The sequence below is a fragment of the Ambystoma mexicanum genome, chromosome 7q (genome assembly GCF_040938575.1).
Source record: "Ambystoma mexicanum isolate Mex_15411 chromosome 7q, UKY_AmexF1_1, whole genome shotgun sequence".
Lineage (NCBI taxonomy): Eukaryota > Metazoa > Chordata > Amphibia > Caudata > Ambystomatidae > Ambystoma > Ambystoma mexicanum.
Window position 1 is genome coordinate 312,285,934 of NC_090941.1, and position 26,275 is coordinate 312,312,208.

Consider the following 26,275-nt stretch of genomic DNA (forward strand, 5'->3'; position numbering starts at 1 on the left):
CTCAACAAACCCCCATTGATAACAGCATGTCAGACACTATACTACACCAGCAGAATGCCTTGCAATCCTCTCTCTCGTTCACCAATCCAGGCAAATCCCAGTGTTCAAGAGGAACACTCATACAGCTAGAAACCGGCATTGCACGTATTTACTGTTTTAGGCACCACCCACTACCATGCCCTACTCCGTTCCTACCCAACACTCCAGCTTTCAAAATACCTCAAACTACTGAACATAACATTCCAATCACACTGCCCCCTACAGGGGGAGCAGGTCTCTGCAGACCATCTTCCAGAACCTACACGGCACCCACTGTCACAAGACCCAAATTAGGCAAGGCTAGAAAAATAAGATTTTCGTCTCGTACCACTAAAAACATGCCCAAACCATCTCCCACACAATTCCAGTGAGACACCAAAAACCCAATCTACCTCTGGGCCCACCCAATATACCACACCATCATCCTAACCTACAACACACCAACGACAAAAGCAAAACTAAATGCAACCAGCAAAAAATTCCAGGCTTGTTACCCCAGCCACCCACCCACAACAGCCTCCTACAGCCAGACTCTAAACCTCTTCAAGGAGCCTTACTTAACGTTAGAGCACTAGGCGCACATGCCATTGATATTCATGATCTCATTTTGAATTACAATCTGGATTTCATAGCACTAACATAAACATGGCTTCACACAGCCTCAGGCCCATTAATCTCATTAGCACTACCCCCCAACTACACTCTGTTCAGGACTGATCGCCAAGACACCAGTGGAGGGGGAGTCGTCGTTATAGCAAAATCCACCCTCCATTTTAGAGAATGTAACACCGAAAGGCTATCAGGTTACAAACTCCTCACTCTCAAGCTAACCACCAATCCCAAAACCACATTCAATGTAATACTAGTGTACAGAGCCCCCAGCTCATGTACACACCCTGACATAGACCTACCACTGCTCATCGCTCCCATACTCAAACCCAATACTAAATTTATACTTCTAGGTGACATCAACCTCGGTTTTAATGACCATTCGGACCATAAAGCCACAGCATTCCACAATGCCTTCCTAGAAATGCAATTTAAACAATTGGTCCATAGCCCAACACATTCCAGGCCGTATCCTACATTGGATTCTAAAGCTGGACTCCACAATCCAGATAGAAGACTCTATAGAAATGAGCTGGGCGGACCACCAGCTCATTAAATTCAATATCACCACAACAACAGACCCCCGCCCCTCCAGTAGCCACCACACCACCGACTCTTATGCGTGACTCTAGGAAACTAACCCAGGAAAATCTGACACCAATTTTAAACAAATGAATGTAGACTACTCAACCAATAGACTATGCACCAGAAGCTATTGCTATGAATTACCATGAATGCCTAAAAACAGCCATTAACAAAGTAGCCCCACTCAAACTCAAACAACCTAAGTTTAAAAGAAGCAAAACATGGTTTGACAACCTTAGAGAACTCAGAAGAAACAAAAGAGCTCAAGAACATCTCTTTAGAAAAAACCCCAGCAACGATAACAAAAAGGAATTGCAGCAACTCTCTAAATCATACAAACAAGAAGTGTTCACCCAGAAAGCTAATTACCTCAACTCGCGTATCACCAATGCTGCCTCAAGTAGCAAAGAATTATTCTCCATCATAAAAGAGTTATAACTCCGGTCCACCCACCAAGTATAGTCACAGCAAACAAAGCTTGGTGTACTACCATCCAGGACGCACCAGCCGCTAAAATAACCACCTTGCAAAACAAAATTAAATTACAAAAAGAATCTCTAGCTACCCCTTCAAACCCTATGATCTTACCCATAGTAGACCATGTTACGGATACACCAGAATTCCACTTCACATCAGTAACCACTGAACAAGTACTAAAAACCATAGCGTCACTAAAACCATCGAACTGTAAAGGAGACTCCTTCCCTGCAAAACTAGGCAAGGACGGCGCTCCCATACTAGCAACAACCATCACCAACTTTGTCAATGCCTCTTTTATTACAAATACCATCCCGCCCAACATCAAACAAGCTTGGGTTACCCCACTCCTCAAAAATCCCACTTTAGACCCCACCCTCCCGACCAACTAACGCCCTATCACCACAGTCCCATTCCTTCTCAAAGTCATAGATAAAATCGCTTACACCCAAGTCCAATCCCACCTCTAAAACAATCACTTGCTAGGAGAAAGACAGTCCGGATTCCGTCCAGGCCATAGCACATAGACAGCTCTTCTGCACCTAAAAAACCAGATGGGCGCAGTCAGAGAATCAGTTCAATTATGCCTATTACTCAATCTGTCTGCGGTATTTGACTTAGTAGATCATCAAAAACTTTGCCAAACATTGACAAACAACTTCAGATTCTCCAAGGACGCCACCTCCTGGATAAAATAATTCCTCTCAGACCGCACCTCCAGAGTTGCCATAGGAGATGTAGCAGCAGACCCCATACCAGTCCCCCTTGGAGTTCCCCAAGGCTTGTGTCTCTCCCCAATGCTATACAATGCCTATACTAAATTACTCTTTACAGCACTAGATGCAATGGGAGTAATTTATACTAACTTCACCGACGACATACTTATTCCCATATCAGGGAATCTAGAACAAGACACTATCCAGATAAACAAAATCTACTCCATCATCCAGAATTGGATGGCAATTAATAGTCTAAGCCTAAATGGAGAAAAAACTGAGATCCTCATTGTAGGCTCTCCCTCTCAATTAGCTAAACTGCCCACTCAATACATGACAATAAACATTGACGGCACCCCCATTATTATTTAGGTTTCTATCTAGATTCCAGCCTCACCATGAACAGACATATCAATGCCCTTGCATCCTCCACGTCATACACATCCAAACTTACCTCACTAAGCAGACCATTCCTCACACAACACAATTGCATTACTCTGGCCAGAGCCCTTATGTTATCCAAGATCTATTACTGTAACATACTGCTATTAGGCTCTTCCAAACAAAACTTAAACAAAATGCAACTCATTCAAAACAAAGCCCCAAGAGCAGCTCTAGGCATAAAAAAAGAGAACACATATCACAACACAGAAGAGATGCCCACTGGCTCCCTATCGAAGCAAGAATATTACATAAAACGCTCACTCTGGCACACAAATGTATCAATGGTAAGGCACCAAGCTACCTCAACCACTGTATAAGCCAGAAAACCACGAGTCGCACACTCAGATCTAATGCCAATCTCCACCTATCCATGCCTCGCTTTAAGACCACCAGAACAGGTAAATCCAGCTTCCCAACAGCGGCCCATAGAATTTGGAACGCACTTCCCCCAAACATTAAAAACGAGCCCACACTCAATAAATTTTAAGACATTATTGAAAACATGGCTCTTTAACAAATTCCAACCCCACGATATACTTTCATCATCGCCGACACCTACTGATCCAACATGACCCCATCTGCTACTGTCTTCACATTGATAACTGTATCATCCACTAGTCACGTGTCTCAGTCAAGCTTTCCACCATCCAATTTGCACAAGACCAACATGTGTGAATCTCACTACTGTGGAGGTATCAAGAATTGTACATATGCTTGTACATAGGTAACCCTTTATGTATCGTTATGTAAACCGCAAGATTAAGTATACTGTAAACTACGCCGTGGTACCTCCGGGTTTGGGTGTAAAACAAATGCAATAAATAAATAAAATAAATAATGTGGATGGTGCCAGATATAAATGAGGCTTTGGTGAGCTTTCTACCCTTTTCAACAATGGTCAGCTGGAGATGTTGCTTTTTTTAAGAATTGAAATGAAGAAAAAGTAAGGTGTGTATGCACCACTTAAAGGCATGGTCTAGTAAAAAATGTTATTTCAAAAATAGATAGGCAACATAAAAAAAAAAATACTAGCATTCTCTTTTTTAAAACTTCCTATGTAAAATGTTGAGCTATTCAAGCTAAAATTCGCAAAAGCAAGCACATGGGCGCATCCATTTTGTGAAATGGATGCCCTCCTGTGCTGGCTTTTGCTTTTGCGGCACTAATGAAGGAAAAGCCAGCCAGCTGTAGTAAACAAAAGCTACCGCTGGGTGGCTTTCCCTTCATTAGTGCTGTACGCGGAGGACAGGGACCGGAGACCAGAGCAGGAAAGCTGCAGCTGAATCTCGGTAAGTGCTATTTATTTTTTTTTTAAAATAAGCACTAGCTGCGGTTTTTTTTTCTAAGTTTTCCGGGCTGGAGGAGCCCGGAAAACTTAGAAATAAAACTGCAGCTTTAAAAACGTTGTATTTATGTTTGCGATCGCTTTTGAAGCGACCGCAAACATAAATACAACATTATTGTGTTGGAAAACGCTGCGGTTTTTCTTTCCAAGTTTCTCAGGCTCCTCCGGCTCGGAGGAGCCTGAGAAACTCGGAAAGAAAAACTGCAGCGTTTTCCAACACAATAATGTTGTATTTATGTTTGCGGTCGCTTCAAAAGCCCCAAATGGGAAAGCAGATTCAGGCAGAAACAACGCGGTTGTTTCTGCCTGAATCTGCTTTCCCATTTGGGGCTCTCGGGCTCCCCACGGGGAGCCCGAGAGCCCCAAATGGGAAAGCAGATTCAGGCATACAAGATGATGGGAAGACATACAAGATGATGGGAATGTACATAACTACCCTCAGGGGCCATGCCACATAATGTAATTTTGGGAGCACCTGAGATGAAAGGCTACATGATCAATTCATGTCACACTACAGAGAGAGAGTAGAGTCTTTCGATGAGCTATGGCAGAAAGGGGATCCTTCTGCAATGAGCTACTGCGGTCAACAATATCTGCAGCCCACATCATGCAGTGTGCAAATGTCCTAGAGACCAATGATACATCTGCATGTTCCTCTGTCTCCAGCAGTACAAATACATAGCAAAGGTGCACCTGAGAGAATAATAAAACACATGGGCAAACAAGGCTCAGGCTGGCTCACAAGCTGTATTGTAAATAGTACAAATCAGAAAGAGTTAAACTAGAATGGAAGAGGTGTTAATGCGACCTTACTTCACTACTAGCATAAAGCCAGGATTGCCCAGCATGGAAAACAAAATGCAAAAAGTGTGAGTGCATCGGACATTTAGGTAAGTGCTGCATGGCTTTTACACTAACATGATAGAGGAGTTAATGCTGTATGAGGAACATGTAATCCTGGTGGTTGACGACAACACCAGCGGTGAGGAGAAAGATAGACCCAAAGTCAAGGTGGACATACGCGCTAATGGAAAACACATGGTCATAGACCCAGGGGATAGGTAGACCTTCATTACCAGAAATATATTTTCAGCATGCTCTCAGGAGCCCAATGTCCAGCAAGTAGGCATCATTACCATGGCTTTTGGAGATAAAAGTATGGCGCCGGCCTGATGGGTATGGATCAAGTTTGAATGTAAAGGAAGCCAGGCACACGGGAATGTGAACATTTCAGTGAAGGCCACTGCTCATTTGGTCGTATCAAAAAAGACTAAATATCAAGTTGGATCCGTACGCACCTGAGTTGGTAAAATCATGCCAGGACAGGAAACAAAATAGCCACAAGGGCAAATTCCAGAAGGAGGTGGGATGTCGCAAGGGGTTCAGATTGAGTTGCAGTCCATGAGAGCAAAGGTCAAAGAAGAACTTTGACAACTAGCAAAAGAGAGCATACTGTAGAGGGTAGAAGCAGGTGGGGGGGGGGGGTTCTCTTCTAGTCCTAGTAATCAACGCCTCAGAAAACTACGGTTATGTGAAGATGTATGAGTCCTACACCAGACCACCACCTTTTGTCTAACAGAAAGTAGATATTGTTGACCATTGGTGAGGTAAAGATATTCAGATCTGTGGTCTTAATGTCAGCTTATGATCATATAAGACGTGGCCCTGATTTAAAAGCCTTAAGTACATTCCTAACCCGAAATAGTATCTTCCAATACATCAGCATGCTGGTTGAATATGTTTGTCACGGTGTCTAGTCAATTGGTCGACAGACAAATGGTCGACAGACAAATGGTCGACACAATTTGGTCAAGAGGTCAAATGGTCGAATTTTTATTTTATTTGTATATATATTTTTTAGGTTTTCGTTTAGGGGAAAAAAGGGGTTTGTGAAAAAACCAACAACAAAAAAATTCGACCATTTGACCTGTCGACCTTTTGGTGTCGACCATTTGTCCTGTTGACCATTTAGATTCGACCAAATGACCTAGAACTGTTTGTCACACCTGTCTTTCAGCTGCTTATGTATCGCATATTCAATGGTGAGTCAGGTATTTGGATCCAACATGGAGGAACAGGACAGGCGACAAGACAGGAGATTAGAGAACGAACTAGCCTGACGGTGAGCATAGAAATATGCAAGTTCAGGAAATAAATAAATGAATATTTAGGACATATATAGAAAAGGGCATTGAGCCAAAAAAGAGCATAGTGGACACCATGGCGGGTGCACCAGAACCCTGCAACATGGAGCAGTTGACAGAATTTGTAGGTATGCTCAAATATTATAGCCAATTGTTACAGGACTTTGCCAGAAACACAGCCAGCATGAAAATGCTGGTCAGGAACAGCAACCCGCGTGAGTGGTATAACAAATGCAATGAAGAGTTTGAGAAGGTGAAACAGGAGTAAGAGAAGACCCCAGACCCGAGCAACTGTGTTAAAAAAGAAGTACTGTTATAAGCACAAATGCTAGTGGAGTGGGCCAGTGAGCAGTGCTCTTGCAATTGAAAGGGGGAGTTTAGAAGGTGGTAGCATTTGCCTCCAGACCTCTGAAGGGCCCCGAGTTACATTTTCCAACTATTGAAAAGGAGATTGTTGCTATAAAATGAGATGGCAAAAAAAGATGGCTCCTTCCTACAGAGCATTGCGTTTGGAATTTGCACTTACAATAAACTCTTAAAAGAAATGTTAACCACCATGGGTCTTGAAGAAGTCTCTGCATATATTCAGAAATAGGTTGCAATGCTTCAGGAAAACATGCTCAAAGTAGTTTACATACCTGGTGTGAAAAACAAGCTGGTGGATTACCTGTTAAGACTAACAAAATGAGAAGATGACTAAGCAGTCGGAGCAGAACAATTCACTGACAGGAAGATCATATGAAAAAGGAGTGGTCTGAGGTGATGGAAAAGGACATCCCAGTGGAATGAAGGCGCTTACAGCAAGCAAACTCATAAGGCACCACATAAGGAACCTGGGTTGTGGAAAGGAGTGGGGCATTCGGAGTGAGCTCCACACTGAGTAAGGCACACTATGGAGAGGTGACAGAGTCTTACCACTGGCGAACATGCAAATGAATCAAATTTGGGACACAAAGGTCATTGAGAAATAACAACGTGTAAACAGCACATAAGAGGTAACTGTTGATGGCCCAGCAGTGACAAGGAGCTAGAGCGGTACATCAGAGAGTGCATGACGTGTGAAATTGGAGACAAATCATGCACAGTCGCACTCCTACTGTGATGGTCACTTTGATTCAGGCTGTACGCTGGGAAAAGGTTGGATTGGATATCATTGATCCAGTAAAAGTAAAGGCCTTCCAGAATACTACTTGGTTCTTAGTGATCACCTCGCAAGATGGCCTGAAGTCAGACACAATGCTTGATCATTGGTTTAGTCCCACCTCTGCTTTGGGTGTGAATCAGTTTGAGGCTTTATGGGGCAGGAAGTCAAACACCAAACTGTGCCCCTCCTTGCTAAAGAAAACAAGAGAGGTTTGAGTAGTCTTGGGAAACGAGGAGGAAGACTCGAGATAGATTGAAGAAAAATAAGGAAATATTTGACAGATGCAAGACCGTCAAAACTACTGAAATTAAAATAAATGTGAGGATGAGTTAAGATTAAGCTACAGAAATCTTTAAGTCTCCACACAGATGCCAACCAGTAATAGAGGGTCGTGAAAGTGATGCACAACTCAGTTAAAACAAATAATGGCAGAGTGTGGGACATAGAAAAAGTGTATTCATGTAAGGGCGAGGGACGCTCCCAGGAAGGTCCAGCTCCCAGTGGTGAGAAAGGATGTCCAAGCACTAGCAACTAACCATCCTTGGCCTGGACCATCATAAGATGGTCCAGGCCAAGAATGCAGTATATGAATAGGTCACTTCCACTAATTTGTTATTATGGGGGGCCAGACTCAAATATGGAGGAAGTCGTACACTATCAGTCAAGAGGAGACTAGTTACCTCTCACTTACTGTGAAAAGAGCACAAAACGCTCACACTTTCTGAATTACGCAGCTGTCATTCGGACAGCGTCTTGATCAGCAGCAGATACTGTACCAAGTAGGCATTAGATCAAAAGCTCTCCTGACTCCAATAATTGAATGAACAGGGTGCATGAACAACCCATAATCGAAAACCCACAGATCCAAGACTATGGAAATAATTTTTTTTTTCGGCTGAGAAGAAATTAAGCGACTGAGTGCGCTCTGACCAGAAACAACCACCACCGGAATTTCTGTACTTTTCCTGCCTTAATTGAAGGTCTTGTGATTAGAGGGGTCACCATCTGATTTAACCTGCTTTCTGAATAACTATATGTCCTGAAGATGGTTCTATGAGCAGTATATTGTGTACACGTGGGTACAGTGCAACACGAATCAAGAGCCGAAACGCGTGTTGACAATCTAGATAATGAAACTGTGTAGCTTCACTTATCCTGTGCTCTTAACAATGGGGGTCATTAGGGTTTAACTGCGCCGTAAAAGGTGTTTGCGCCGTTAAACCCTTAACGCCTGATTACGAGGTCCCTTTGCGTGACCTCACCTTAACGGCTGGTTTTAACAGTTCACAAATCGTTATTTTAAGGGCCCATTCACAACCTTCCACATGCCAGAAGGGCTCTGCATAGTGAGCGTGTGCCTGAAAGAATGGCACAGGACTCCTATGTCTTGTGCCTCACTCCCTTGTGGGATGCCCAGTCTGCCAGCCCACAATCCAATGCGTTCCTTGACTGTTGTTTCCGCACCAAGTCCAACTCTCAAAAGCTGAGCTAAGGGGGCGATTCCTACTGTCCCTTGATCCGTCCGTATTGTGCTCCCCCTGGCCCAGCAGCCTCACAGCTTTCCATGGCAGTCACAAGAGTGACAGGGGGCCAGGGAAGGGATGGGGGGGAAACAGGTGTGGGCACGTGCTAGTGTGAGCCTAGGAGGGGAAGTGCCAAGAGAGGGGACCACTGTGTAGTGCAAGGGTAGAGGTGTCCCAGGGGTGCGCACCTCTGCCCGCAGGAGGCCTGGAGGGAAGTGCTGAGAGGGTGGTGGGGTGTTGCTGGTGTCTACTGGACAGAGGGCCTTTTAACCTGTGGGACTCACAAAGGACCAGGCCCCCAGTCTCAGCCGCAGTGGGGCGATTAGCAGGGGAGGGTAAGAGAGGGAAGGAGGTAGAGAAAAGAAGAGTTTTGAGAGGTTTCCTGAACAGGTGTGCAGGATTAAAATTCAGTTTTCCTGCCTTCTTCCTCATGCATCAGCAGTGTAGTGGGTCTAGATACAATCTTTGGAGAGAGCGAGGTCAATAATAATTCGGAAGTTGTTGGCAATCCTTTGCAAATGCTTGGGCACTTGATGGCAATTCCTAACAATAGGTAATGTACCTGACCATTTCACGAGGATCACTGGTAATGGTGCACAGTTCTGGCCAATTGACAGCAATCATTGGCAGTGGGGCAAGTACCTCACTAATAGATAGCCCTTCTGGTGGATGGGGTTGTGATATGGCCAGTTGATAGCAATCATCAGTAATGTGGAAAGTACCCAAGTAGTTAAAAACAATGGGCAAGTAGCTAGCATTTTATAACTGTGGAAATATCGCAGATACCTACTGGCAATCCAAAGAAAGCAGGCAAGCTTCTTATCATGTTATGGGAAATCCTTGAGATGGTCAATTCATGGACTTTGGGTGAATTTTTCTTTTGCAATGCATGAGAAGAATCATTATATTTAAAAAATATATACTTCCCAATGTCTAATATGGAAGCCAGAACCCTCCCATTCCTGGTTGCTTGAGCATGGTTATTGAGGAACTTACCAAACCTACAGATACTTAAAAATGGGATTCAATGGTTGTGCATGGTCCACTAGTAATGTGAAAGACAATTTACAGTATTTAAAATAAGTATATAAAATGGCCGGTTTGGTCTAGATTCGGATATGTTGGGGTGGTGCGATCCCACTGAATCCAGAGATTGACTTGATATCCCTGATTTCAGGATGTGTGGGGGTCAGGGGGGCGAATGATCAACATTAGTAGGTGGCGCAGGGTAGGACGATGGATGGTGAGCTTGAGAAGGACCTGGAATCGAAGAATGTGAGTATGACTGTACCAAGAGTTGGAAGCATACGGGCAGTGGGAGGTTGGCCTATCAATCAATTAGAAGACCTGAAGAAAACATTTGTAGTGGAAGCAGTACTGTACGGAAAGGCAGTCTTTGTGAAGGCAGTGAGGCAGAGATACATGAGGATCATGGGTGGTTAAAGAGTGTTGTGGATGTTTAGTTTCAGTCTTTCTTTTAGCAGATGCAAATTAACAGAGGGGGAGTCCCATCAAGAGGCTGGATCAGTAGTGCAGTCTTCTGGGCATAGGATCAGGGTTTTAGGAGCGTGGCAAGTGAAAGGTGGACAGATCCTTTAGATATGCTGTAGGTTGATCAAGACAGCTGTGGTAGCAAGGGTTATAGATGGGATGCTCTTAAGGTAACCCCACAATTGCAAGCCTTGGGGATTGGATGATGAGCTCATGGAGCAAGGTCAAAGGACACAGAATTGAGGCGTGCCACTGGTGGCTGGGAGAACGATCATTTCAGTGTTGGAAGACTTTAGTATCAGAAAATGCAGTTCTATCCAGTAATAAATGGCAGAAAGTCAGTTCATGATGGTAGTTCTGGGGTGAAAAGGGGAAGCAGAACGTTTGGCCTTTTGATAGCAATATATGATATGAGTACCGAGGGAGTTGATTTTTATGCACCTGGACACTTACTGGCAATACCCGCAATGAGTTGGCTATCTGATCATTAGAAAGCAGTTTCTGTCAATGAGGTGGATACCTGGGAGCCTGCTGCCAATCCTTAGTGCTGCAGTTAGTATGAACACATTTTATAGCTGTGCCTGGCAATGGGGTGAGTGCCTGAGCAGTGGATAGCACTATTTTTCAGTGGAGCAAGTGCCATGGTATTGGGATGAGTACCTACCTTTTTAATGGCGTTTGCTGGCAATGGCCAAGCACTTGGACATTTGATGGTGATCCCTACCTGAGCGGCAAATATATGGCATGTTGCTGGATATTCCTGACAAAGGGGAAGTAGCTGTCCTTTTGGTGTCTGACTTGTTTTGGGGAGAGTAGCTGGCTTGTTAAACATCATCTTACGAAAGGGGGATACTACCTGTGCATTTGATGGCCGTGTCTGGAAAATGATGTGAGTAACTGGAAATTCATGACAACATAGGTTGTAAGTATATAGTAGAATGGAATAGCTAACGTTGGGGTATCTGACATTTAATGGTTTTACCTTGCATATATTCTAAACACCTGTCAATTTGAAGCTGATAAATGGTTTAAACCACTTGTCTTCAACATGTGTAATAATTCACCCTAGACTTAATGAGCCCTTTTTTGTGACACAAGATGCTGTCCCGGGCAGCAGCCTGTGTGGAGAGAGTAGCAGTGCTAGGCACACCTCAGCCTGTGCACTGTTGGGCACAAAAAACAGATAGTACAGATAGGATACCTCCAAGAATGAAAAAGTGAAAACGGACAATGCTTGAGGTAAGTATTTAAAGCCAGCTGTGCAGAGTCAAAAGAGGCATCTGTAGTCTAGAGGAATTGGCAGAAGCATGCCCATTGATTGAAACGTGTGCTTCTGTTCTTTAAGGATGAGCTAAATACAAAATAGAGTACAACCATAAAATAATGGACCAATTGCAGGGTGATGCTATAAGGAGAACCAAACACAACCACCTGTGAAGTGGCTGAGATTATGCAAGGTCAGTATTGAAAAATACCCCCCCGCCCCTAGCTGATTTTCTGTAGCCCAGAAATTTGGAAACAACTAATAAAAAGAGGAGAAACCAGGAAAGCTGGCATTACATATCTAGGGCTCCACACTTTGGCAGTGAGACCTATCAAAGTAGTATCACAAGTTATTACAGCAGTGGAGCCGCTCAACTACCAAGCAAATAGGCTTTGCTTTTGTCTACTTTCCAGCAGATGGAGCAGACCAACTCTCTGCAAAGGTAATTGGCACAGAATGGGGCAGGCTGAGTACTTCCCCAACATTAAATATAACATGAAAAGAGCATTGACGGGCTCACAAGTGCCACCAATTAGAAGTGTGTGCAGATGTTGCTCTTCTGCCTCTCCCCACAGTTAGCATCAAGCATGCAATCAAGTATTTCGACTGAGTTCATGTAGCTTGATCCCAGAGCATAGTGACATACTGTGCCATGTTTATGCCAATGTACTCTTGTATGGGCTTCAAAACCACAGTTTTGGTACAGTAGAGGTTTGAGCTCTGAACTTTAAAAAGGGAACGCCAATGGGAGCTGGGTTCACACCTCTCCTTCAGTGCTTCTTATTTTATTGTAAACTGGACTGGTCTATAATGGCCTACATTGAAAACACAATAATAATAATAATAATAATAATAATAATTATTAATATAATAATAATAATAATAATAATTATAATAATAATAATAATATTAATAATAATAATAATAATAATTATTATTATTATTATTATTATTATTATTATTATTATTATTATTATTATTATTATATGACCAGTTCTACAAAGTATCATTGCTTATCTTAACATCTTAACCAAGGGCTGCAAAACTCTTTATAGGTTGTAAACATATTGGTTGACTTCATCTGCTCCCCCTCCACAACAACTGCCCCCAATGAAAGATGCAATAAAGAGAGAATAAAAAACGAAACTGACCACTGTGAAATACTTTTGGATATGAACCCCCAAAAATAAAATAAAATATGTTCTGCAGTGTTTATTCTCAGAAATAAACTGTGATTGGGGGCATCCAACCCACCTCATCTCTGAGGTTCCCAGGAGATGGTTCTAACCTCTGGCCCACCAGTGACATGGAAATGAGGCATACCTGAATGCTTACATGCCTGATTCCCCCTTGTGTAAGGACTGCCTCCCCTCCACCTTAAAATGCAACCATACCTTTGTGGCTTTACTGGGAGTTTTGAGGCATGTTGAACCATTTGAAAAGCACATTTAGGTGATGCAGTTTGGAGGAAGGAAGGTATGAGCAGCAGCTGTCTACACATTTAAGCAGAGTGTTTACACTCATGAAAATTGTTAAGTGAACCATAAAATAATGTCATCATCTTTCGGAAAAGTCTGTGTGATAAATGTTGTGTTTATAGACTCCCAATGCAAATGCAGGTGATGCAATGTGTGGGAGAGTCATCTCTCTTCTGATCCCCCACCACCACATCTATAATACAACAATAGTTTGATGGGGTTACTGTAGATGGAGCAATGTTATTTTTTGGTGTTGAACTGTTATGACCTAATGTGACCTGCAGTGGCCTGAACATAAAATAAAATAATAACAAAATGAACTGCTGCGTCAATATTGATAAGGGCTAGTGAGGCAGAGCTGCACAAAATAAGAAGAAAAGATCATTTGTCATCCAGAGGGAACTTTGGTTTTGTTGACTGCTTTGATCACTTGAGTGAATACATCACCTAACTTTGCCCATGAAAATGGGCATCTGTGTAAGAGATTTCAATCCAGCATACACCCAAGTCAATGCCTAGCATGTAGTGCACAACCGAAATCCTTATTGATTTTTGTCTAAAAGTTATTTATTCTGAACGATATACCACTTATATCACACCCTCCTCTTGGAATCCCCCCAGGTCACACTGAACCAGGAATCAGGCCGGTTTGCAAAGGTAAAGATTTATTTATGTATGTAAAATGTTATCACAATGTTTAATAGGTACACAACAATCGCCAATGGGGTGACGTAACACTGAATGATCTCTTTAATACACAAGGAGTAAGAATGAGCAAACAATTCAGCACAGAAAATAATACTTGTGTGTGGTTTCAGATAGGATGGCACTGTGAGAAAAGGCTCCCCCTGATAGATGGAATTTAAAGCTGTGGATGTTAGCTACAAGCAGAAGATGCAATTGTGTTTCTAGCACAAAAACTGAGGGAGTTATAGGTGTTTTATAGAGGTCATTTCTTCGAGATAGGCACAAGAATGGAAAACAGGAATGCACTTTTAAAATGACAAAAGTATTTCTAACACTAGATGATGACTATGAACAAAACGAATACCACACAGGAACACAGTCACTTGATCAGATTGACTGCCTGCAGAGGAAACTCACCTTCTTCAGATGAGAAAAGATCAGCGCAAAGATAGTTTTAACAGTACTAGTTATGGAGGAAAGATAGGAGGGTTTGGATAGAGAGTTCAGACTATTCAAAAATACTCCTAACAATACAGGTTCTGAATACAGGATAGGATGGGTTTAAGATAGGGATTGACTATACAAAGTGCATATGCCAGTGACATAATTATTTCTATAGATACTCACTGGATATGTTTTTAAATGGAACCGTCAATTCTCGTCAGGGGATAGGATCTAGTTTAGGAAAGACGGCTGGGCACATCGGACTGGATTGGATCTGCAAGGCGCTCTGGTCACCGCAGAGCACAGGACTGGATTGGATCTGCAAGGCCCTCTGGTCACAGCACGGCACAGGACTGGATTGGATCTGCCCTTCTTGGTTCTGATGATAATTATTTCAGCAGGCAAGCATTACAGCACAGCCCAGATGTATTATGATGATATTTATTTTCAGCAGGAAAGCAGTACAGCGCAGCAGAATGCTTCCCCTTAGGTTTGTGGGGTTCTGGTTCTGGAATTTGAGGCCTAGCTGAAAATGGTTCAGCTATGCAATGGGTTTCTGCTTTGCCAAGTTTCTGGAGTCTGGAGCAATGAAGATGTAGAGTTCAGCAGCAGGGTGGTCCACCAGCATCCGGATAGTGAGTGAATCTGTCTGTATTTTTGAGTGGTGAGCTGTGTCTATTTATGCTATGAACAGGCATCATAAAGGGGGGTATGGGCCGGTTTATCCTAAGCTTGCCCCTTTTGACAGGTGATTGGGTCAGAGTCTACTCTCTGCCTTGATAGGAGGAGAGAAACAGAGTGTCACCTTTATGGTGTGATTTTATGAGGCTGAGAATCCACACATAGCCCCTGGAACACAAAATCCACTTTTGGCACAATCCATATTTACACATGTGCAACCTCGATAACAATCACATATATAGATAACATATTTTACATAGCAGCTACTCCTCAAAACCCTGTAGCTGTGGGATCTTGTCTCCGCTATTCACAGAGTTTTGCCCTTTTCATCAGGAACACAATGTCCAGTTTTTAAGCAAATTTCTACAAGTGTGCGTGTTTAACATGGACATAAGTGTATAAAGTTTCATACTTCTAGCGGAAATACATTTTGTGTAAAATCACATTTCTTGCAGTTTCTTTCCAGAACATGTGACACGATTTTGCCACCTCTTGAATCGTGCAGCCAAAATTTAGATTCACAAATCTGTTACTTTTATATTTTTCACAATTTCGACTGGCAAGTTATAAGTCTTTTAAAAAACTGTACTTTGTTAATGTTCAGCCACAGATGGTTGTTTGGGTCCACCTCTTTTTGTCTCCCTGCAGTTCAGGAGCAGTCTCCTCCCTACTTGCTCTTGGCAGAAGCCATTTACGACTGTCCTCACACCTTGCATTTCCTTAGTTGCAGCTGGTCATTGTTCCTCATGCCTCTGTAGACCAGGTTCTTTCCCAACCCCATAATTAGAGCTTTTGTGCGATTTCCTGCTGGGGAGATAGACCTTCCTTCTGTGAGGAAACCTGTTTTCCAGTTTGGTAACTTCAGCCAGGTTTATTTTAATTCTTAATTCTGTTGAATTTTTCCTTAGCTTAAAACAAACTTGTATCAAATCACAACTAAAATTCTTATTCAAGATTTTAAACAATGGGATCAAAACAATTACAATATGGGTTACTCTCAGTAACAGGCATCTTAGATTGCAAACATTTGATTTCAGTTTATACATGTTTAAAGTTTAATCAGGCAGGCTCCTGACAGCTGTCATTCAGGTGGCCTAGGGTACTGCACCAAGAGATTTTTGACAGATCCACAGACAGGCCACCTGTGCTGTGGAAATCCCTTTATGCTTTCAGCTTTTCAGGACTTTGTAAGTTCACAATGATTTCTTAAACTAAGTGAATTGTAGCACCCAGCAAGAATTTTGGATGTTTGAGGGTGTTCTGTACCGGCATTCTGCAGTTTCAGCAACAAAGAAAAAGGGATTTAAAGCAAGATTCTGGGTTTCATTTAGCAAAGCACTGCTTTTCCCTTCTGTACTCCATTGTTAGTGGTTGTGGAGCCCGGTGACATATTTCAGGAGTGAGAGCTCTGTTCCACCACTGACAACAAGCGTGGCAGATTGACAGCCATCTTTTTGTGCCTTGCAAAGCTCGATTTTCAGAGGTTTTGGCACGCACAAGGGTTTTGCGGCCATTTTGCTGTCTTCTGGCACCATCATAACACCGTGATGCAGCATAGCAGAGCAAAAGTGGGTCAATACATCCCAGAGAGCCCCCCTCACGACTTGAGTTTGACCGCCCGTCAAGGGGAAGTCGAGAGACTGGGATGTTCTTTCTTTCTTTGGTCCAGGTGGAGAAATTCAGATGCTTCTCCCATCAGTGTTGGATCTGGATGGGACTATGGAGTGATACTCCGGGCTCCTTGGGTCTTTCCTCCCGGTCCCTGAGTGGTTCTGCTTGGTACAATTTATAATATTCCCTGCCTATATCTACTACTGATTTTAACAGGTGGGTTCTTCTAGGTTGCCGGAATGTCCCCCTCTGGGTTTCCAGTTGGCTCCTCTATTTGCTGCAAAGTATGCCTAGGATGGCAACTCTTCAGCTGATTTATGTGGACCCACTTATCTTCCCCCTCTGCCAAGCTGCCCTTGGGGATGCAGATTCTGTAGGCGACTGGTGAGATTCTGTCCACAATTTCAAAAGGACCCCGCCAAGTTGGGAGGATTTTGCGCTGTTTGGCTTGGTATTCTTTTTTAGTTGTCTTAAGGTCATAGCCGATCTCTCTAGATTCCGCTGAGCATAGGCAAAAGCATGTTGAAGGTGTTTTCTCAGATTCTCAACATACTCATGAGTTGTGGAGGCATTTATCAAGGTCTGCTCTTGGGTTCTGTAGAGCAGATGCTGGGGTAGCACCATCCTTCATCCAGTCATCAGCTCAAACTGAGACATTTTTGTTGCAGAAGAAGGGGTAGATCTGATGGACAAGGGGTAATCGAATGTCCCAACTTCGCCCAGAATCTGCCACAAACTTTTTTAATATGCTCACAATGGTCTTGTTGTATCTCTCAATTCCACCACTAGAGGCTGCCCGGTAGGCAATGTGTAGCTTCCTTTTGACCCCAAGTATCTCCCACATGTTTGTCATCACTTCGCTAGTGAAGTGACTACTATGGTCTGACTCATTCCTTTGGGGCAGTCCAAAATGCGAGAAGATGTGGTTGATCATCAGGGCAGCTGCTGTTTCTGCCTTGCAATTTGGGGCCGGGAGACATTCCACCCATTTAGTAAACAAGCATGTTAAGGTCAACATGTACTTGTTCCCCCTAGAGGAGCGAATCACGGGCCCGATAAAATCGACTTGTAAATCTGACCAAGGCAGTGTCATCCCCTCTTTTGGAGGGGAGCATGGTGTGTAAGTGATGTTGGCTGAAATTGTGCACACACAAGACACCCCTTCAAGTATTGGTCGAGGTCCTGCCCCATGTGTGGCCAGTATGCAACCTCTCGCAAGATTTCTTATGTCCTATGAAACCCCCGATGAACGGCTGTGGCCGCATCATGGGCGTGACTTAGCATCAGGCTTCGGAATGAGGTAGGGACCACCCACTGGTCATGGCCAGCTAGGGATCTCCTCACCAAGAGACTGTCTTGGATTTAGAAAATTTTTGGACATTTCATCAACACTCTGAGTTCCTCTTTCCCAATGTAATCAGTATCCGTCAGTGGAAAGTTCTCAGGTTCCCCAATGTGTTGATAAAACTTAACAATTATTGGATCCCCTTTTTGAGCCGTAATCATATCAGCATGTGGGGTCTTCTTACTCCATTGTGCAGTTGAGAGTTGATTGTGAGCATTTGTCTGGGACCTAGTGATAGCAGTGACCTGGATTTCTCCAAACAGAGACTCGATCTCAAGTAGATCCCCTTGGATGGCTCCGGTTTTGGCCAACTGATCAGCTAGATAATTTCCAGATTTGTCTCGTCCCTCTATTTTAGAATGACCCTTGATCTTTTTCCAGTAGATGGTCAACCCATTCGAGGTGACCAGATCATCAATATTTTGTATTAATTTTCTGTGTTTCAATGGTTTATTATTAGCACATAGCATGCCTCTGGTTTTCCAGTTAACCAGGTGCTCCACGAACCCATTCCTTACATAAATCTGAATCAGTGATTATGACCAGTTCGTGGAGTTGGTGTTGGACATCAGTGAGGATGGCTTGATGCACTGCCATCAGCTCTGCCACTTGACTACTTTGGGGACTGATTTTGTACCCAGTGGAGGGTTCTGGGGCATCATTCACCCATGCATTCCCTACGCCGGCCACCAGTTCCTTTTCCCCGTTGTTGTCAACATGGTAGGAGCATCCATCCACATAGACAGTGGGCATTCCCTCACACTTGTCTTCTTCATAGACTTTGTGTGGGGAATTAAGATATGGCTCCATGTTGTCCTTGATTTTAAGACTTTCGTCCTCGAGACATTTTTCTCTGGCACAATCATGTAAGTCAGCTAGACCTTGCGCGAGGGGACTCTTCTTGTTTTGGCCATATCTGACCTCCATAGGAAAGCCTTGCATCGACAGAATCCAGAAAGTTATTCGGGAATTTGTCACATTTCCAGCCCGGATTCTGTCACTCTGAAGATATTGCAAAGGTTGGTGTGGAGTCTCTACTATGATGTGTTCGCCCTGGATAAACGGGCGGTAATTCTTCAATGCCCACACCGTTGCCAGGAGTGCCTTCTCACAATCATTGAATTTCTCCTCCACAGAGGATGAAGTCTTACTCGCATAGGAGCTTACCTTATTGACCTTGTCATGCTTTTGATATAATACTGCAGTCAAGCATGTATTTGAGAACCCTGTCTCCAAGAATAACTCCTTGTTTTTGACAGGGTAAGCTAGGGAAGGCGCTTGTGAGAAGCTTCTTTTGAGTTGTCTTACTGCCTCGGCTTGTTCTGGACCCCACTCCCACTTGACCCCCCTTCTAAAGATGGATCAGGGGTCTTGTGATCTCTGCATAGTCCTCAATGAACTTTCTGCTGTAATTAGTTAGTCCAAGGAGGCTCCTTAGTTCCCGCAGAGTTGTGGGGTGTTTTATTTTCTGGAGGGCTTCTACTTTCTTTTCCTGGGGACAGAGACACTGGGGAGTTATCTCATGCCCCAAGAAATTGACATGGGTTCTGCACTACTGTGCCTTTTGGAAAGAGAGTTTTGCTCCGGCAGCCCTAAACTGTGTTGGTACATGATGGATCTCCGCTATGTGTTCCTCCACAGTTCAGCTTTTGACTAGAACATCATCCACATAGGCCAGGTTACCTCTTTCACCCAGGTCGGGCATGGCCTTATGTAGAAAGAAGTTAAATTCATTGCCGGAGTTCATCTATCCGAAGGGAGTCTGGGTCCACGTGTAATCCTACCCCCCAAAGGTAAAGGCCAGCTTGTATTGGTCCTCCCTGCTGACAGGTACAGTCCAGTACCCATTGGTCAGGTCAATGGCAGTGAATAACTTTGACCCCTGGATCTGGGCCAGCCCTTGGTCAATGTAGGGAAGAGGCCATCGGGAAGTATGGACCCGTTTGTTGAGCTCCCTTAGGTCACCACAGATTCTCCACTGGCCGTTTGGGTTCAAAATCCCCAGCACCGGATTATAGAAGGTGCTGTGGACTGGACGAATTATCCCACAGGACTGAAGGTTGTTAATTATTTCAGTAAGGGACTCCATTGATGCGAGAGGCAAGAGATATTTCTTCACAAACACTGGAGTCATGCCAGGGTCTGTTGGAATTGTTGTTGTGTGGATGTCGATGCGACCACAGTCATATGAGTCCACCGCAAAGAGATCTTAAAAATCTAAGAAAACTTGTTTGCTCTTGCTCCAGAGTCTCACAGGCAGGTTGACTCTCTCTTCAACCATCTGCCTGAAGCCTGGAAAGACTTCTGGTTTGGCTATCTCAGCGGCCTTCTCCAGCTGGGTGGAGAAGTCCCTGGTCAGGGTATTGACTTGGACTGATGGTTTCAGGTGAGGAAGGCAGTCCTTGTGGACTTGGAAGATCACCTCATCCCTCCTGAAGTCACAAGTCACATCTTTCTTGCCATAAGGGCAGGAAGAGTACACCAGGAAATTCCCCCCATGCCGTGTGAAGATCCTGTCTGGTGTTGTGTCATCGTCGCTATCACTGTCAAAACAGTCCTTGGGGATTGGTCCTAACAGTCTGTTACATAAATCTATGGAAAAATGTCGGTCATCAACTGCCATTCCAATAATGGTGCCTGCGCCCAGAGTAATATCTTTAGGTCACTGTTATCCACCTCTATTGGAATGGTGTCATGTTCTATGTTGACTAGTGGTGTTGGGTTTACCCCCAACCCTTGCTGTTGGAAATGAGCATTAAGATGGACATAGGCATCAGGAGTTTTCAGTTTCTGTCCTCTTTTAATTTTTACTTCCAGTGAGAATTGTCAGGTCTGTTCTGGGATGGTGACTTCCTCTCCAGTCTGAATTCCAACTGCATATGGCAGCAGTTGAGCTGACCGGAATGCTTTCTCTGGGTCATCAAAGTCCATGAGATTACCCGCTAATCGGGACCAGGCTTTGAAGTTTATTAGGTCCAAACTAATGGCAAAGTGATTGAGAATGTCACTGCCTAAATAAAATGCAGCAGGGACATCTCGCATGACCCAACAATTATGGACTATGCTCTTGTTGTCTATGGAAATCTTGAGCATACACCTGCTAGGCAGGAGATGTTTGGAATTGGGTGTTTCCAGGTACATTTCCCATTTGTCTAACAGTTTAAATGTGGGAATGGCTGGATCTTTTGGGAGTTTGCGGAACATGGCCTCGCTGATGAAGCTCTTACCGTTGTTCACACATACTCGGGCGAGACCAGAGTCCTTCCCCTCATTTAACTTAATCAGGATGAACAACTGCTCTTCAATTTTCTGAATATCAGCCAAGCTTTGAGCTGATTTCTCATCTTTTTGGACTATAGGAGTGGGATTTTTTGATTGTGAATTTGTGTAGAATTTCAGAGTGTTTCCTTCCAGTGTGGAATGCCACCTTAGACTGGAAGGAAGGTTAATTTTCAGAAATAGAGAGGGTCCAGAGGACCTTGTTTACACAATCTATGAGGGGAGACACTCTACGCAGGATGTCATTCTTTAGTAAACATGGGGTGCCCCCCGGAGTCACAACTATGACCGGGTGCTTCACCTTGTGTGGCCCGTTTTAATGTCTAAATCCGCAGTCCCCTCGACAGAAATTTCCTTCCCATCGAAGTTCTGAAGTTGTCCAGGAAGAGGGGTGAGAGGAATTTGGTATTTCTCCCCCCTTCGCAAATTCATCTGATAAAAGGCCCTTTTTGACAGAAGGGTAGCTTGGGATCCAGTGTCCACCAGTGCCAAAATTGTACATTACCCCTGTATTTGGACCGGGGCATTAAATCTTCCCTCCTTTTCCTCAAGGGGGCAAAGATAATGCATATTTCTGGCCAACTGGTGGGTTAATGTCCTTGCTTTGGATACCGACAGAGAGGTGATTTGGGCAGGTTTTGTTTGGGATCTTGGGAACCTGTAAGAAAAAGGTGACAGCTAGATATGGGGGAAGTTCTGGACTACCCTGTTTCTGACTCTGGGCTGCCCCTCCCCCCGTTTTTGGAGGCAGTCACCAGAATGGGTTTGAACAAGGGGATTTTAGTGCTGGTCATTCTGGGGTTTGATGATGGGCGGTTTTGACTCGGTACCCACATCTACCCCGTCTGGATTGGGATCTTTTGGGACCCATTTTTCTTTGGGAGGAGTTCCCCCATCCCAGAAGGAGAAGATCCTTTTCCCAGAATCCTCTGAGGACCCCTCTCCTTCAAACTAGAAGATTTGCACCTCCTCCACAAAATGGCCTTTTTAGTCTCTTTATTTCTCCAACCCCCCCTCTGTTTCTTGGGTTGCAGATTTTCGGGGGCAGGATATTTTGGTTCCGGTTCCTGGGTTTCCTGGGGCTTTCCACAAGTGGGGAAGGAAGCTTCCTCTAAGGCTTTACACCCCACTTCCCCTTGTGCCTCCTCCCTGGGAACCGGTGGGTTGTCGGGGTTCTTCCCCGTCATTGTTCTGGAGAACCAGACCCTGGGTTTGAGGAGTTCTGGGCCGCCATGTTCATCTGAGGGTTCTGTTGAGCCCTCAGCATGCGACCCAGATCCTGTGCCATGTTCTGGATCTGGCGCTCTAGTTGGGACACCCGCTCTGGCTGGTACCTTGTCCTTTGGTCTACCCTGGGTTGATCTCAGGAAGGGTAACTATCCCTTCTCAAATAATACCCCTGGTTAGGATAGTTTGGGTACCCCTCCACCCTTGGCCTCCCCTCTCCCGGATTGGGCTGTCTGGGCTCAGGAAAGTGGAGAAAGAAAGAAGGGTTGTTTTGCGGGTTGAGGTTTGGTGGGTACTGGGGAAAGAAGTTTGGTCTGGCATTTGGGGGATTACTGCCCTCCTGGGGAAAGTGAGGAGGGAAGTTTCCTGGGTTTCCTGCTGTCTGGTTGGATCCCCCCGAACCCTTCAGCTGGAGGAGTCCACACATAGCCCAGGATGGGTCTATTGCCCTTGTAGCGTGGGCTGATGTAGTCCGGGGAGTTAGGGGTCCCATTTGTGGGGTTGCCTCCCTGGCTCCCTGTTTGGGATTGGCCCGAGGGCCTTCTGAGTTTGGGGTTGGTCGGATTCTGTGCAGGAAGGTTTTTAGGCCCCCCCATCTAGAATGGGGGCAACCTTCACCTCCGGCACCTTAGCAGCAGCAAGGGTGTTGGTTGGTTTGGGGCTTTTGCTAATATTTTTACTTTCCAACAGCTTCTGTACTTCATAGATGCGCGTTGCTTGTTCAATGACCCAATCGAGTGATCTTTTCTCATGAAGGTCCATCACTAGCTGGGTCATAATGTATTTAGGGAGAGCATGAAACAAGGTGTTCACAAATTCCTTACTGTCAGTGCGCACCCTTCTAGTGGTCTGCGAAAAGGCGCATTTCAATTCCTGAACAAATTCTTGTGGGGCCTGGTCTTCCCCACATTGTAGGTTGTAGGCTGCTTTGCGGGCCTCTTGAGGGTTCCTATGAATAGAATAATGTTTCAGGATGGCCGCCCTATAGGTGAACCATCTGGAATGGTTCTGATCCTCCAGCCCTGCAAAGAAGCTGGAGTACTCAGGGGAAAATGTCCACTTTATGTACTGAATACAGCTATGGTTGTCCTTCAGGTGGAAAGTCTCTATCATCTGCTCAAATAACTCGAGGTGCTCCCAAACTGAATATTTGGCATCTTTTTGGTAGGGCGTGATGACGCTCCTAATAGATTTTATTTGCTTTAGGGGAATCTTGAGTAAAGCCCTCTTAACTGTGTTAGCCTTTTTAGTTCTGGTCACCCTGCTCCACTCATCCTCTGACTCAGAGGCACTGTTACCAGAGGTGGCTGTCTGATCTTATAGACTCTCCCGGATTCTGCAAGCTTGGGAATGGCTTGCAGAATGTGGGGGCCTAGTCGCTTGGATCTGTGGCACTCAGAAGAGTCTTCTGACTCTTCCTTAGACCCAGGATTGGTTAAGTTCCCCCCCACTGTCCTAGCTGGTTAGAGTTTTTTAGCATGCTCTTGGTGGGCCTAGTCTCATGGAATTCCCCACCAAATTCGACCGCCTGATCTCTTGATAGGTTATATTTCTGAGGATCCAGTTCTCTGATTCTCCCCTCACTGCAGTCTCTCTGATCAGAGAAGATGGCCCTAGCACTTGAGAACCTGTACATAGACGCCCGCCCATCCATTTCTGGCAGGCGCTGACCTATTAGCCCTATCTTTCTCATTGGGTTGAAGTCTACCATCCCCATGGCCCTTGGTTCATGTGAGCCAGTGGACATGGGGTTGGCAGAGTCCATGGAATTGAAGGGATTAAAGTCTCTGGAGAGAACAGGGTTCCCGAGGTTATGCTCAGGGGTTTCCCTCTCCCATCTGACCTCATCTCTTTCAGCCCCTACTCCCTGATGGCATGCAAGAATCTGACCCTTTTGTTCTTCTATTAAGGTCTTACTAGCCTCTAGTAATTGTTCCTGCATTGCTATCTGTTTATGGAGCCTGTCATTTTTTTCACAGAGAGCCTCATTGTCTCTCTGTGCTTCCTGTCTGCATTAGGAGTATTGGGCCAACTTTTGCTACAGGAGACTAACCTCCTGAGTTTGGTCCTTAATGGCCTGATTATTCTTTGCAAGAGCATCTTCCACCCTCCTGGTATGCTCTAACAGCTTTTCATAGTCCATTTTGAGTTCACCCAGTCCCTGAAGAGCCAGGTGATTTTCTTCTAACTTGGTTTTTAAATGGCTGACTTCCTGGCCTAAGGCGTCCCTTTCCTGAGTTACAGTGCATCTTTGTGCAGCCAGGTCGTCCCTCTGTTTTTTGAATGCACCAGCTTTCTGGCGCTCTTCATCAAACTCTGTTTGTGATTCTAGGTCTTTGATAATCAATTTATTATTTTCCTCTTGTATGGATTCTAGGCGGTTTTGCAGGGTGACTATCTGCTCTGCACAGACTCTATCATAGATCAATTCCTGCTCCAGCTTTTGTTGGCTCTGTTTTAAAGAGTCCAACCTTTCTTGACACTCTTTTTGCAGTGTCTGTATCTGGGCATCTTGCTCTACATTCTTTTGCAGTAAGAGTGTCATTTCTTCTTGCAGTTTGGCGGCATACTGCCTAGCCTCTGGTTCAGCTTCTTGGCTAGTCTGGAGCCTTTGCTCTGCAGAGTCCAGATTAGTCTGGATTTTCTCTAGGGATTGTACTTGCCTCATTGCCAGATCTAGGTTTTTGGCATATTTTTCCTGTATTACTCCAATATCGAGGTACAGGTAAGCCGCTATTTTGGCAATTTTACATTGCTCTTCTTTTACTTTTGGGGCCATATACATTTCACTAAGTGCCTGGTGTAATGGACCCTGGCCCTGCCATATATCTAATTCTGTGGCAGTGACTTGTTGTTTGATTTCCTGCAGCCAGACTTTCTCATCCTGCTCTACCCATTCACCCCTGACAAACAATTTGTACAGTGGGTGTTTCCTTGCAATATTGATTTCCACTAGGGTCGCCATCCCGGAAATATTAATTTCCTTCTGACTTATATCAGGGTTACTTTATTTATTTATTTATTTATTTATTTATTAATGTGTTAACAGCTTAACATAAGCTTTTCACATATAAATCAATAAAACATTTTATAGAATAAAGTTCTATTTGAATAAAACAAAGATAATATCATTAATATGTATCTAATAATAATGTAAAAATAGGCATTCAAGCTATATTATAAGACTTACATGTCAATAGCTTGTATAAACCTTAACTAATACAAACAGCCATATGACTAGTTATAGTCACAATAATAAAAATAGATAAAATATCTCTATATAGCTATTTCTAATAACGTTTCAATTGTTAGCCAAACGTTATATACAGCAATATAGAGCTTCATTCCTGAGCCATTGAGCGCCCTGAGCCAAAAATGTGGTCCAAATGGTGGACAAAGTCCCCATAGCAAGTTGCATAGGTTTTTTGCATGGCCGAACATCTAGTTAATACATGTTTTCCTGATTCAATCGCCATGTTATTCATGCATAACCGGCAGGATCGTTCTATCTTGGTGAGATTACTCATAATCCCGCTAATAGCCAATACCGGCAGTTGGTCCATCCGCAATAATAAAATAAATCATCTTAATCACGGAGAAGGGCACATAGAGAGATAGGGAACCGGTTTCTTAAAAATGTATCTCATGTGTTGGACAAATTTATATCGTTTCAACTCTTCCAAGTGTGCATAGTTTTCAATCCAATCATATAATTCTGATTTTTTAGATAAGGCACACAAAG